The sequence below is a fragment of the Mesocricetus auratus genome, unplaced genomic scaffold (genome assembly GCF_017639785.1).
Source record: "Mesocricetus auratus isolate SY011 unplaced genomic scaffold, BCM_Maur_2.0 Super-Scaffold_100006, whole genome shotgun sequence".
NCBI classification, from domain to species: Eukaryota; Metazoa; Chordata; class Mammalia; order Rodentia; family Cricetidae; genus Mesocricetus; species Mesocricetus auratus.
In genome coordinates, this window is record NW_024429190.1 from 29106995 (window position 1) to 29122941 (window position 15947).

Here is a 15947-nt window from a genome sequence, read left to right on the forward strand (position 1 = left end):
GTCTTAGTGATATTTGGTTATGAAATTAGTTAACAAGCTTGCAAAGGTTTCAAAATTATCTATAGTATTTTCACTGTCAGGGGAGGAAAGATAGTGCATGGTTTTAATTTTAATAATATTTAAAATAGTACATCATTTATGCCTTATATATTCCATAACAACTTTTAATTACAGAGAGAAACGAATACAGAGGCTCTAGCTACACTTCTTGATGGCATGCCCTTTCTTCTTTAGACACACTGGGAAAACTCAATTATTGCACATCAACAGCTTTCCCCCAAAAGCAGAAGGAGAAGAAAGGAGATAATTGCCTCCCTGTTATCTGTCGATGAGAAGTGCTACAGCCCACCGGGAAAACCCAGGTGTTCAATGATGCCAAAAGGTGTCTGTTTTTGCCAAGTTTTAACCCAGGAGAATGGTATTTACAGTCCCTAGATTTTATTCTGCCTCACTGTACATTTCCAGAGGAAAGAAACACATTTTGAGCAAAAAAAATTATGAAACACTGGGGTTAGAAAATTTGCAGTTAAATAAATGTCTAATATTACAATGTTTAAAGGCAGTATTCTGCTTCACACTGCAAAAGGACTGGAGGGTGTCTTAAAGTTATTCCTTTTCATCCCACACCTCACAAGCATATTTAAATAGCTAAATTATGAAATACTGTCCTAGTTTTATTCTGGCGCTATGATAAACATTGTGAACAAAAGTTACATAGGAGCGAAAAAGGTATACTAGGCTTACACTTCCAGGCCACAATCCATCATTATGGGAAGTCAGGACACGAATGCAAGCAGAAACCACAGAGGATTGCTACTTAATTGACTCACTCACTGGCTTTTGCTTGGCTACCTTTGTATGCAGCCCAAGATCACATACCCAGTACTGTCCAGCAGGGGTCTGAGCATCCCACAGCAGTCATCAATCAAGGCATGCTATCACAAAGATGCCCACAGGTCATTCTAGCTGAGGCAATTCTTCAACTGAGTTTCCCTCTTCCCAAGTGAATCTAGGTTATATTAAGCTGGCAATAAATACTAAACAGGACAAATGTCTATAGAAGTTCTTCAAAATGAGTTCATTTTCAAACTTTTACTTCAACTAGTTAGGATAGGTCAAAGACAGAAGGCAACTTTTATAGATGAAATTTTTGTACTCAGTAACACAAAAATGATCATCTGTCATTGCTATTAAAAAGACTTTCTTAGAAAGGCATTCATGTTACTATTTTTAAAGATTAATTATTTTTACTTTATGTGTATTTGTGTTTTGTTTGCATGTACATATCTGCACCATACCTATACCTGATACTCATGAACACCAGAAAGAGATTTCTGATCCCTTGACACAGAAATTATAGACAGTTATAAGCTATAATGTGGGTGCTGGGAACCAAACCCAGGTCTTGTGCAAGAACAACGGATTCTCTTAAGTGATGAGCCTTCTTTCTAATCTGCTGTCAGTATTTTTAATACATCTATCTCTATCTCTATCTCTATCTCTATCTCTATCTCTATCTCTATCTCTGTCTCTGTCTCTGTCTCTGTCTATACCTATACCTATACCCATATCTATCATCTGTATCTTTACTGTAGTTGTACAACTAGGCCAAGTATCTTCAGTCACATTTTTCCACCAAGCTTGTCATTTTGTGGAATTACATTAAACTTTGTTAAAAGCATTCCATAAATAATGAATTGTGACAAAATTATTTATTACTCACTTAAAAGTCATAAAATATTAAATACAAAATTTAAGGAGCAAAAAGTAATTGCTAATTCTCATTCTTCATACCAGATAATAAGGCATGAATCTTGTACTAGACTGTGAAAAAGAAGATATTCCACTTGAATACTTTCCTCTAGGCTTCATAGAATGGAAAATATTTCTTTTACCCCTCGATAACCCCAGAAAAGTAGTAACTAATGGAAACCCATGAAAGTGACACCAAGAAAAGTCAGGAGGCCAGTTTAATTGCTTCTGCGGTCTTGACTCAGACTGTGAGCATGGGGATATTGTAATAATGATGCTATGAATGCTTCCTGGAACTCATAAGGCCATGCTACTCTCTGCCTGGTCAATGATTAGAGGCTGTGGACTCAGAGAACCTATTCATGCTAGCCATGTAGCAGTGAAATTTTTTCCTTAATGAAGTTTTTCTAGGGATTGCATTTATCTACTAATCTATTATTCTATATCCATGGATATATGATCGATGATCCTGCCATCTTAGGAATTACTAAAATATACTCTGTTTTCTTGGTACATTACAAAAGTTTCTGTCAATATTGAATTTTATCTGTCAAAGTAATGAAATTATTCCAGAATTTCTGATTTCTTATTATTTGTAATATGATATTTACTGAAATAATGTTTTATTAATGTCCCTTGTGCAAATAATTCAGTTATTAAAAATAGCAAGAAAAGGAAAACATATTTTCAAATACAATTCAGTTTCTTGAACTACTCTAAAACCATTCTTCAGAAGGCAATGTGTGTAACAGAAACACACTGGTGCATTTCTGTAATTCCAGCACTTGGGATATAGAGACAGAGGGATCAGGAGTACCAGGTCATTCTCAACAATGTAGAGATTTCAAGTCCATACTGGGCTATATGAACATCTCATAGACAGTAATGACAACGTGTCAAACACATTAATGAAGCCAAAGCAATAAATATAAAATTCTACATGCTCCATTTTAATGAAACCTATATTCTGAAACCACTGGTATTATTAAGGTTAAAAACTATTTGGTGTATGCAAATGGTTAAGTATCTAGCATCTATACTAACACTGAAAATGAAATTGAATGTAATAAACCAACATTAAACTTCTTATATGCTACAAAATTTTGCAAGTTGCCATTTAAATTTAGCAATAATTGTGAGCTCAAGTTCATATGATACAACCTCAAGTCATACTGTAAAAGTCTGAAGTTAAATACCCATGACTTCCTGGGGGAATTTAAATAAATGCCAGATATGTGAAGGATGTGCTCTAAAGTATGTACAGTGACACATTTCCTTCATCTTTCCCACAAAAGAAAGCAATGCTCACATTTTTACATAAATATGTACTTACTTGAACAACAGAATTACATTTGCTATGGATAAAGAATAATAGGTGAAATACAAAGAATTTTTATTTTCTGCCAATACAGTGTCTTGAATAAATATGTAGTAGCATGGTAGCCATCCTCCCAATCCTCCCCCACCCCATGCCTCCTGCCCCCTCATGAACTCCAGTGCTTTGCATGATTTCCAAAAGTGCTTGTTTGTAATTGGTAGTCCTGGATCCACACTGATTCTTCCCTCTTCCAAAGTAATGTGCACACAGACAGGTCATCAGTCCGATTTGCAGTAGTGGATAGGGTAAGGACATTGCAAGTGTACATATCTACTGAAACAAACTAGTAGGCACAACTTTTCAAAGGCCCTCAACCACTTCTAGTGTGAGGAATTTGGTGATAGCTCCATAAAGGACAGTCATTTCCCCACATCTAAGGAACACCTCTATTTCTTCTTTTTATTGCAGAGCACTCTGAACAGGCTGCTTTCTGAAATGCCATGCCTTTTTCCTTTGTCTAAGTCAAAACAATCCATCACCTCCATGCTGTAACACACTCCTCCTGAGCACATCCATTGAAGAGAGAGAGGAGGCTGCTGAAAGAGGGTTGTGAAGTCACATTCCAAGACCACACTCTACAGAATAAATCCGTGTTTTATCGTGACCAATATATAGTCCTGCTTTCTAATATCAATGCCTGAGTTTTGCATTTGAAAGCCACACCCCCACATTCAATAACATGTGGAAGCAAATATTTCTTTCTTAGGCAAGGGCTGCACAAGACTTTATGTCAACACTTCAAGATAATGGACCAAAGCCCTGATGGTTAATAATTCACAAATTGCTAATGCAATATGAGGCCCCACCCCGGGTCTGTTTGACCCCTTTTTTCCTATACTTTGTCTGGGGGTATTGTCTTATTACTAATCATTCTCTTTAAGTGTTTCCTACAGTGTATTTCCACACAGCAGGTTCTCATAGCACTTCAATACCCAGAATGTGGTACTCCTTAGGAGGTCTCTTGGGCCTGGCCCAAAGTAATTCCTCCCACCCGGGCCTGCTTTCCAGAGATGCCATCCTTCAAGAGCCTGGTTAGAACCCGTGAGGCAGGCCAACCTAAGACAGGCATGGCCCATCATGCTGGATGCTCTCTGAGGCAGGGGCAATGAGGACTAAGCTAGAACCTTCGACTCCTTCTAAAGCCGCATTAAAAAAAAAAGTGATATGTAGGAGAAAGTGCCACCTGCCAGCCTACACAAGTCTTGCCCTGTACAGGTGCTCAGGCCAGCCTGCATGAGCATGTGCTGCAGGTACTTCCTCCCTGAGTCTATGCTCAGAGACTGCTTACAAAGACACCTGACCCTGACCAGAGACAACAATAAGGAAAGAACAATGCAGCAGAGTCAGTCGCCTAAGCCAATAGGACCTTGGGAGGAGGTATAAAGCTAGATCTAACTTCCTTAATAAATGAGTCTCCATCACACTCTATTACTCACTGACTCTCAGTGATTGAGTTGTTGGTGCTGCATCTTTTCACCGCTCCCCTCCCCAAGGGTGTCCAAGCAGGGTCACCCTGCAACAACTTTGAAATGATAGTGTCTCCCCTCTTCACCATAACTTGAATCATAGGAAGAGAGAAATAACTATACCACCTGAGATTTGAGTACACCCCAATCCAAATGAAGCTTCCTGAACACTGTGAGTTCCTATAGCAAGATTTTTATACAAACTCTGGTTCATTATTCAATGTCTTATCATTTTCTTTAACACAATGAGATATCTTGTCTCACCAATGAATCTTTATGACTTATGTTATACAGCATCATTTCTATTACTAATAAACTAGACTAAATGATATTATGAGGGTGTTAATATTTTTTTAACAAAGCTGCATTTGCTCCAAAATTGTCCCTTGTTAGTAGTCACTGGTAGGAGCTATGATAAAATGCTTTTCATGTATCTTCCAAGAATTTTTTCTATTTATTTTAAATAACTTTTTTGACTTAAATTCTCCTTGTAAACTTTTTGAGAAGACACAGAAGTATATCATTTCTTAAAGCACTCATGAATTAAGGCAATGAATGATGAGCAATACTTTAAACTAGGAACTGTCTATTATTTTACATTTTAGATATACATTAGAAGATCCATACTGATCATTTTATTCAAGTCCAACCATCAGAGAGGAATTATCTCAGACCATCACTAACAGATGGTCATTTGATCTCTTTTTAAATACTCATTAGCAGGAAGCTGTTAGCTTCTTTAATCGACCCATTACATTTGATCGGACCCTATTATGAGAATGTTCTTACTTATGTTGAAACAGGATGTGATATGACACCTTATTCCACCTTCTCATGCCTCCCCCATTTCACACTATCCAAAAACTTCTGGCAATAGGTCCTATTCTCCATGTGTGAAAACTTCCATCTGGTTATATTTCAAAGATTTGAAAATAGCTATTCAGCATCATTGAACATGGCTTCTGAAGTATCTCACACAAATAACAGAACCACATGAAATATTTAGGACAAAAGATATGATTTTAACTATTCTGAAGGGTTCTGATAGTAAAGGGAAGCTTATGCTGTCAAAAGTCAAGATATGAAACTTTTAAAACATCTAATAATAATCAAAGATTATTGTGCATAAAATACTAAACATAAAGTACTATATGGGTGGATTATTTAAAGGGGGGCGCAATTCTGAACAACTAACATAGATCAGTAGATTTGGGAGCTTGCCATCGAGCCTGATGACTTGAATTCAGTTCCCAGAACCTACATGGCAGAAGGAATGAAAGGACTTCCAGAAGTTGTCTTGTGACTTGGGCACATGTGTGCCCACACACATATAAACACAAATAAATAAGTAAACAAATAGAGGATAAATTCCTAACAATATATGAACTTAAGAAGGTCTGAAAACAAAGCTGCAATTTCTATCTACCCAAAAATGCTCACCAGCAGATTAAAGATGGCTGACTTTAATTGCTTACACTGGAGACCACCAGAAACATTTTTTTCTTGAATCCTTTTCTTGGCAATTGGCATCCATCACAAGATACCACATGATATCATAGAACCAGAGTAAAATAAGGGAGGAAAAGTCTAAATCATCCCTGAGATTGATTATCAGTAAGATGACTTAGCTCAGATCCCCCATACTAATTCTTAATCTACTTGTACCCTTGAATGTAACTACTATAATCTTTAAATATTTTTGTCAGTTTTATCTAAACTATTTCTACCATTTCTGAAGCATTTCTGAAATGATATCACTATAAAGATGACCTGTATTTCACATCTAAACACTATAAAATATATTTTTTGGTCATACACTTATTTATGTGTATGTATATGGGTATGAGTACATGTGTACGGACATGCTGTAGTGTATATGTGGAGATCAGAAGACAACCTGGAGGATTTATTCTCTTCTTCTATAATGGGTAATCTAGGGATGGAACTTGAGTCATGATGCGGGGGAGCAAGAACCTGTACCAACTGAGATCCTGCCACCCCTGTGTGTTTTTAACTAGCACACTAAGCATTAGGATTCATTATAGCATAACTGTATAGCCATCCAGCCTTAGATGACTGAAATTAGCTGTCTATCATCCTCCCAGTTCACAATCATTTAAATCAGTTGAAAGACCTTAACTTAAAACTTGAATTGTTGAAAAGGCTAAAGGAAAACATAGAAGAGTATAATTCAAGACACAGGTATGAACAAGAATTTTTTGAATAGGACTCCAATAGCATGGGGGAAAAGTACAGGAATTAATGAATAGGGTCACAAGAAATTAAAAAAAGTTTCTATGCAGCAAAGGAAATTACTAGCAATACAAAGAGACAAACTAAAGAGTGGAAGAAAATATTTGCCAGCTATACCTCAGAGGTCATTATCTAGAATCCAAAAAACTACATGGTTAAACATAAAATGATACCAATACTTTGACACAGCATTTTAGAGCTTCATGGAGATGCTTTTATATTCTCTCAGCATTTGCTGTTGCAGTTTCCATTTGACACATGGTACAGATTTCTGAGGTCATGTTTGTGTCTGAATAGAGGCTACTACCTAACTCTCTCACACTGATGTAACATCATTCAGTGACTATGGAGGTATGGCCAAGAGTCAAATGATTAGCTCTCTCTGTAGGCTCTGCAGACTGTATTTCTTTCTTTCTTCAGTGTCTTCACTGAAGACAGCTATAGTGCCCACTTCTGATGATGTAGAGCGAGTTTAGAGTTAAGACACTATAAAGACTCAGAAAGCTGGAAGGGAAAAAATAAAGTGTCAAATCCATATCCATGTCAAATTTTATTTTTTCATTTTACTGAAATCCTTATAAAAAAATCCAGAATCCCCAAAATCATACAGTGCAAGTTCTCTTTACATCTACAACAACTGGAACAATTAATTTTATACCCTTCATGTTGCCAGCATCTTAAAGAAACTAAGCTAACACTTAACAATAGTTATAGATATGTACTGTGAGAAGATGAAAAGGAAAACACTGTGTGGTAATAGCTGTCCTTTCTTAATCAATTTATGTGTTACAGATACAGCTGGATGTGCCTTATTTCATATAGTCTTACAACAAGTGTTATTGATCTTTCCATTGGAAGATGAAAAGAACCATGGGTTAACTGCTAGAGTTCAGGGCTTACCCATCCTCAAAATACAGCACACTAGAATTTATAAGAGCAATGTGACTAGGAGGTCTCCTCCATGTGTCTATCCTCTTTCTCCCTGACATACAAAACTCAGACAGGATTTTCCTTACCATCCCTAAAGCAGGTCCTGAGACCATCATTGTTTATAGATAAAGAAAAAGATAAACCTTACCTCTGAAATCACTGGAATATGAAGATGATCTTAGCATACACACAGACTTGTTGAGTTCTCCAGTTTATGGCCATTTTATCTTAGTCACTTTTAATAATTGTCTTTCCTCATTAATCTATCAAATTCTTCATTGAACCTTGCACAGAAATTCTCAAGTTTCCTTATCACTTTGGTCTTTATCTCCTTATGAAAACCCCCACATCATATTAAGTTTACACTGAAAGAATTAATATATATTATCTTGTTAACCTCTCCTTTATTATGGAAGCCACAATTGTGAATTTAAGATGGCAGAGAAAGAAAACTTCATCCCTGGTACCTAATAAATGACAAAACTAGGATTTGATCTTTCACCATCTGATATTAAAGTTCATGTTTTCCATCAAAAGTCAGATTCTGAACTGCAAAAGATTTCATGCTTCACAGAAATGTGCCAAGTTTGCATGACATTAATCTACCAAGAAAGCAACTTCAAGGTTATCTTCCAAATGAGACACTTAAAAAATACTTATGCTAACAAAATGGAAGTGCATTTTTATTATTTTTTACATACTATTTTAAATTTAGGCTGTTTATCCAAGAATTATGTAGATATAATATCCTTTAATATCCAACAACCTAATATACAAATCTTCTCCATATTCACATTCATACACACACACACACACACACTCATACACACACACACAACTTTGCCAGGATAAGGCCATTTATAATTGAACTGAGTCTCAAATTTTCTGTACTCATTCATTTATTTGGCTTTGACAATGGCATTTTTGGGTAACAACCTAAAATCGAAAGTATCATGCACAATAATATTTTTATTTATGGTTCAGTTAGATTTCATTTCCCTTTTCTGTTTAGAACAACTAGAAATTAGACCTGTTAAAAATTCTGTGTCATACCCACAACTAAACACTGAACTGAACTCCTGGAATCCAGTTGCAGAGAGGGAGGAATGATAGGTAAATGGGTCAAGACTGGGCTGGTGAAGCCCACAAGTGGCAGTTGACCTAAACAAGGGGGAGCTCATGGACCCCAGACTGATGGCTGAGAGGTCAACATGGGACTGATCCAGACCTCCAAATTATGGATGTCAGGGAGGAGGCATCAGCAATCTATGGGGTCCCTGGCAATGGATCAGTGTTTATCCCTGGTATACAAGTAGATTTTGAGAGCCTATTCCACATGGAAGGATGTACTCTCAGTATGGACACATGGGGGAGGGCCTGGGCCCTGCCCTGGATGCTTTGACAGATTTTGGGGAACCCCCATGGAGGGCCTGATCCTCCCTGAGGAGCAGAAGGAAAATGGGATGCTGGGCTGGTGGGAGAGCATGAGGGAGCAGGAAGATTGAATAAGGGGAAGAATAGAGGAGAGCAAGAAAAGAGATACCATAAAAGAGGGAGCCTTTGCAAGTTTAAAGATAAATCTGGCACTAGGAAAATGTCCACAGATCTACAAGGATGAGCCCAACTAACAATCTAAGCAATAGTGGAGAGGCTACTTTAAATGCCATTCTCTGATAATAAGACTGATGACTACCTTGTATGTCATCCTAGTGCCTTCATCCAGTAAGGCAAGCAGAAGCAGACACCGATTGAGTCGAACTCCTGGTATCCAGTTGCAGAGAGGAAGGAGTGGTGAGCAAAGGGGTTAAGACCAGGCTGGAGAAAACCACAGAAACAGCTCATGGACCCCAGACTGATAGGTGGGAAACCAGCATAGGACTGTACAGACCCCCTGAACGTGGGTGTCATTTAGGAGGCTTAGGTAATCTATGGGGCCTCTCACAGTGATCAGAATTTATCCCCAGTATAAGAATGAATTTTGGGAGCCTATTCAACATAGAGGGATATTCTCTCAGCCTAGACACATCGGGGAGGGTCTAGGCCCTGCTCCAAATGATATAAAGGACTTTGAAGATCCCCCATGGAAGGCCTTACCCTCCCTGGGGAGCAGAAATAGGATAGGATAGGGGGCTGGTGGGGGCAGGGGAGGAAGGAGAAGGAACTGGAATTGACATGTAAAATAACCTTGTTTCTAATTTAAATTAAAGAAAAAATTCCCTGTCAGAGGAAGCACTGATAAAAATAGCCAAGATAAGCAGAAGTGTATAAGTAGAAGGCCCATGTAGTGTTCGAAATCTTTGTTATCATGAAAGCAAGCTGGATGGGAAAACTATTCCAGGAAGAGTAAAAATGTTAGGACTGTGAAGGCTAAAAACCTGGGGGAAATTCAGAGAAGTGTGGATGGAAGGTGGAAAGTGGAGAGATAATGCCAGGCTGGAATGAAAGACCTCAATACAAACAATAGGCACACTTTCAATCCTGTCTTAAGAGCAGCAAAATGCAGACCAACTTGACACATTGGAAATAGCTGAAACTTTGAGTTTCTCCAGCTTACAACCATCAAATCACTTCACCTGGAAGTCCCCAATGACTGTAAAAGTGGGTCTTAAAAGTCCTGATCATCCCACAGGGTTGACTCTAGCCTAATTAGAATTTTGATGAAAATAGACAACACAACATGCCACAATACACAAATATTCAAGATGATCAACTCCTTCATTAATGAATTGCCCATTCTTGGCTTGCAAGCTTAGTAACTCCAAGAAACACTCAGATGAGGAAAGATTTCTCTTCAGCAGGAGCTTGTGATGTATTCATTCATTTCACACTCACTGATTTAAATACTTTCCTCCTGAAGGTCTGATGGTTTCAAGCATGAATGTCATGGAGCAGGTCAAGGAAACTCATGGCATTTTATAAGAATATTGGACACAAGCCATTCTAGTAATGAAGAAAGAACATTTTATTAGAATTTTTAAAAGGCATGGTACAATTTGTCAGTTTTAAGCCTGCACAATTAGACATGCTTTGTATACCTCATCCACTTTGTCCTTTGAAAAACAAAAGACACAGTTAGGATATAGATCTGGTTGGTAGCTATGCTTAGACCATCAACACAAGAACAGCAACTCTGATAGCAGCTTCAGTTACTTGGCTTCTTTTTTGTGTTTCTTTCTTTACTATATTTCTACACAAACCTAACCATAATTTCTGCATATTGATTACAGCAGAGCATAGGGATCGAAATCATCTGTTAGCTAATGTGGATTTTACTCCCCTTGCCTTTCCAGTCTGTTGATGGAGTGAAAGATGTTCATGAATTAACTGAGCCCTGTAAGAAAATTCAACTCCAGACCCACTCCAAATCCCCTTCCTTCTCTATTGTTAATGAAACTATGTGTTTCAATAAGACATAGCACTTAAAAAGTCTCTCATTACATAAAATGTCTTTCATGTTGTAAAGAAATTGATAGAGCCTGCTACATCAGAAGACAGAGCAGACTATGAGGACCTGGTTCTGTGACTCCTTACCAAAACCTGGTACAAGGATGTTTAACTCTTTCACAGAAAATGGTAGAGCATTGACATGTAATATACAATCTCTTCCATTATACCATAATTTCTATATTGCATAGAATACCAAAATATAAGGAACTGCTCACTAACTAGTTGGTATACTGTATAAAGAATATTGACATGAACAAACATGTTCAGCAGAGCTAGAATTTTACTCTATGTGACCCATAGTTATTTTTTTCTGGAAGACCTTTTTATTATTTTAATTTTAAATAGCTTGTTTTACATGTCAATCCCAGTTCCCTTTCCTTCCACTCCTCCCGCGCCCCCCCCACCATCCCCCCAGCCTCCCACCCTATTGCCAATTCCTTCCACATAGGGGATATCTAGAATCTGTCATTTCACTCAGGGTAGGATACAGGCACTCCCCTAAGAGTCCAGGCTGAGAGAGCATCCCTCTTTGTGTAATGGACACATGATGTCTGTTTGTATTCCAGGGATAAACACTGATCCACTGCTCAGGGCCCCATAGGTTGCCCAGGCCTCCTCACTGACACTCACATTTGGGGGTCTGGCTCAGTCCCATGCTGGTCTCCCAGCTGTCAATCTGGGGTCCAAGGGCTCTCCCCCTGTTCAGATCAGCTGTCTCTGCTGGTTTTGCTAGCCCATTCTTTGCCAATTTGCTCATCACTCCTCTCTTTCTGTCACTGGGTTCCTTGGGTTCAGTTCAGTGTTAAACTGTGGGTGTTTGCCTCTGCTTCCATCAGTCAGTGGATGAAGGCTCCGGGATGGTTATAGACATCAAGTTCATTATCAGGAATGGGCATTCAGGGTGGTCTCTCCACTATTGCTTAGCTTGCCATTTGGTGTCATCCCTTTAGATCACTAAAGCTCACACTGGTGCCTGATCTGTCTTCTAACCTATGATTCCCTCTTCCCCCTATTCTACTCCCCACTCAACCTTCCTGTTCCCCCATGACCTACTCTCTCTTCCTCTTCTCTCCCTCTCTTCTTCCCAGCTCTCACTCCCCCCCTCCCACCCCTCGCCGTGTTCCCCATCTGTTCAGAGGATCTTGCCTCATTCCTCTTCTCTTGGGTACCATGCATATCTTTTAGGTTCTTTCCTGTTTCCCAGACTCTCTGTCAGTGGAAGTGCAGACTGGCACTATCCTGATCAATGTCTAAAATCCATTTATGAGTGAGTACATACCATGTTTATTTTTTTGTGACTGGGTTACCTCTCTCAGGATGGTTTCTTCCAGTGTATTTAATGAACCTGTGGATACAAAATCTGAAAGTACAATAGTTTAAACTCACAAAGATTTTGCATACAAAAAGTGTTCTAAAATACATAGAATATTTTGATATATTCTTGGTCTATCATTTTATTCCAGAAGGCAATATCAGTGCAATAGGTAGTCACACAACACACACACACACACACACACACACACACACACACACACTACTTAGGCATTACTTTTGCTTCCTAAGCATTGGTACTTCAAATGCTTCTCAATGTCACAACTTTTTTTTTTCCTAGCATATTGCTGGCAGAAGCTTTATAAGGGCCAGCAAGCATTTTAAGCATAATGGGCTACATAGTTTCTGTCATAGTTACTCAACTTTGCTGGCATAGCACAAAAGCAGTGACAGACAATATGTAAATGAGGTGTGGCTATATTCCAGTAACACTTTATTTATGGACACTGAAGCTTGAATCTCCTGTCATTTTTACAAGTCACTAAATGTTACTCTTAGGGTTTTTTTTTCAATTGCTTAAAAATAAAAATGTTCTTAGAGAATGTATGGTAGCTCCTATATGTAAACTGTACTAAGATTACACTTTGTGCAGTGTAATCCTCAGCACTGTGGAGGCTAAGGAAGGAGGTTCACCAAAGAAGTCAAGGCAAGCCAGAGCAAGATAGGGAATTGTAAGCAATCCAAGCTAAAGATGAGTCTCTAGCTCAGAAAAAAAAACTCTTAGTATAAAAGTTTGCAATAGCTCCATTTGGAAACTTCGCCTAATCACAGTTCTAAGACTCTGTGATTTCTGATATAATAAGAACAGATTTCTTTTGAAAAGTATTTACCTCTTTCTCTGAAACTATTTGCATAACAAAACAGAAAATTGTGCTTGATCTTGACAGTTTTAAAGTAACACAATTTACTTTTAGGATAGTCTTTATCAGTAATTCAATATGAGTTAAACTTTTCACTTCCAAGTGTGTCTTGATAATGGAGTCACTGACTGTATTTAGAAGAGAGTAGTCATACTCTGCAAAGTGAATTCAGATTCATCCACATGAAGATACATGGGGTGCTTAGAGATGTCTCCTCCAAACATCTGGGTAATTCTTCTCTAATTTCTTCTCTACGGTAGCATTATTTTAAGTATTAAATCACTGATCACCTAATTAGGTGCTAATCATACTGAGACTTCATGTCATATGTAGTGGACGCTTAAAAACTATAACCATTCATGAAATTCATCCATATTTTTTGGAAAATTCCTGGATCTATTATTTCTTTTTAACATTTAGTAACAATTTCTATTTTTGATCATGACACCAGAATGAAGGTTATGATGTTTTAACATTAGGAACTATGGCAATATTCATACCTATCACAAATATGTGAAATCATTTGCAGAAAGACAAAATGCCTGTACAGATACAAATATATGTGTATAAGTTGCACGTGTTCGTGTATATGAGAAGGGCTTTCCACACAAAGAAGAACAAAAAATGAAGTTTACATGAATACAACTAGAAACCCTCATTCAAGTCTCAGCTCTGCCTCATTCCATGTCTGCAATCTTTTGCAAATCAGCTGACCTCTCCATACCTCAGTTTCTACATATACACACAAAAACAGAAATAATGATGGTGTGTAATTCATGGAACTCTTGTGAGAACTACATGAATAGTAATATGAACTTCATAGAGGACTGCTTTACAGCTGCAAACAACAAGTTCTACTTACTGTTATTATGTGCTATCCCCCATATATTTTTATGACTCAGGTTTGATGAGTCACCAAATCTAAATTTATAGTAGCCTGAGGACTTTTGTTTCATCAAAGAGCCTTTCAATGATGTAGTTGATCCCACCTACTGGAAGCTTAGCTTAGGGGAACCCAGGTCTCTGGCTGCCCTGAATTTTGACAGGTGTTCTTTAAGAGATGGATAAAATGGTAGGCAATGCCATTCTCCTAACATAATATACATCTTGAGCAATTAACTAAGAAAAACAGCCATTCTTCCAATTTATTCAAGCAAAAGTAGCCAAGAAGAATATTGATTGTCCTGTTGAGGAGTGTTATCCAAACTCTGTTATTTGAAGGCCACAGGAATGAGTTCTCTGGAAAGAGAGAGGGAAACAACGCCCAGAGAAAACAGGATCCACATGTGGCCACTGTTGTCCAGAGCTCACTTAATAAAGAATCTTTAATGTGCACTGCAGGCAAGCTACTATGATTTCCTGCCTGTGTTGAAAGGTCACAGGCTCTGGCCATCAGGTTATCACTCCTGATACCCACCAAACTGTAATAATAAAGATACTACCTTTTCTTCTGTGCTTGTTCCTTCTCATATAATGAATATGACAGACTAGGTCAGGTTAAGGAGATTCAACACTGAACATACACCCAATGCCATTTATATAACAGGTCTTTGTCACCTATTATTATACCACCTTAAGAAGACCCATGTATTCAGTGATACAGTGCCACCAACCTTATGCAGGAGCAAATCCATCATCTGCTATTTGACTTTCAGTATCAATCAATGACACCTAGCACAATATAGAGAAAGGCACAGGATGGGGCAAGAACCCCAGTCTTTTTGCTTCAATTCTCCCACTTACCCTAAAGACTAAACAGACCAGACACTAGGATTCCACATGTGTAATGGAAAACCTTTAATACCCGCTTAACCTACCACACAGCACCACTGTGAAGAGGAAATGAAATGCTGCATGTGGGAGTATTTATTTAATATGATTAAAAGTATTAGCAACATTTTCTCTAATAACTAAATTGCTTTTTGTTCTTTAATCCTTGTTTTGAACACAGAAATATTTTCTTTCTGGGTCTGAAATTTCGATTCTATATTTAGGACAGCAGTTCCCGCATGCTCTGTTGTCACTCCTCATACCAAGTGTGCTACATTCTCTTAACTCACTCTCTCTGCTACTTACAATGCTCCCTCTCTCTCCCTTTGTTTTCCTCTTTCTTCCTCCCTCCTTCTATTTTGCTTCTTCATTATCTCCCTCTGCTCAATTTTGTTTTCTAATAGGGAATTAATCCCCTCACTGGAGCTAGAATCCTACGTATTCTTTATTATCATGGGGTGAGATGGGGTGGGGGGCAGAACGAACCATTTCAACCTGCTGGCTAGAATGCTCAGATCTTAATTTAATTTGGGCTTTTAGTCTGCTCCCATGTATTCAGCAATGCAGAGGAGTCCCCCACCTTTGTTCACTTCTAGGCTGGGCTGCCTTCTGAAGGTTCAGCATTGTGGGAAGTCTCACTCCAGATAGGGAAGTCTCACTCCAGATAATTAAAAAGGCTAAACCTCTCAGCAGCACGGATTTTGCAGTAGCCTCTCCAGGTTTACTAATGAATTGGTACTTTGTGCTTCTTGAAACTGA

The 15947-nt window shown here is 38.2% G+C and overlaps 1 protein-coding gene across 2 annotated transcripts in view; it reads right to left on the reverse strand.

The window, feature by feature from the left end:
* Kcnip4 (potassium voltage-gated channel interacting protein 4) overlaps nt 1-15947 on the reverse strand; it is a 1120502-nt gene that overhangs the window by 1002125 nt on the left and 102430 nt on the right. The window lies entirely within an intron of this gene.